Raw genomic sequence first — 333 nt, forward strand, 5'->3', positions numbered from 1 at the left:
GACGCACAATCAGCGCCTCGCTGGTTTGTCTACACGCCCATGCACGGCCCACGCGAACGACACCAGAGCTGCCCCAAGGGCCTGCCTCCTACCCTGCAGGGCTCCGAGGGTCTAGGGCCGCCGGGGTAGGGACCGGAGGGGTGGCGGACCCGGCTCAACCGACGTCAGCGCCCAGCGCTGCGCCTTGGACTCCAGCAGCTGGCCTGCGGGGGGGGCGGGGCTGGACAGGCTGAGCCGGGCGCCCACACTGAAAGTGACCCCTTCCTCACTCGCTCGGGTCCGTCCCGCCCCTGTCATTCGTCACCTTCCTCGGGAAACCGCCCCGGGCCCCCG

The sequence above is a fragment of the Bison bison genome, unplaced genomic scaffold (genome assembly GCF_000754665.1).
Source record: "Bison bison bison isolate TAMUID 2011002044 unplaced genomic scaffold, Bison_UMD1.0 scf7180017864289, whole genome shotgun sequence".
NCBI classification, from domain to species: domain Eukaryota; kingdom Metazoa; phylum Chordata; class Mammalia; order Artiodactyla; family Bovidae; genus Bison; species Bison bison.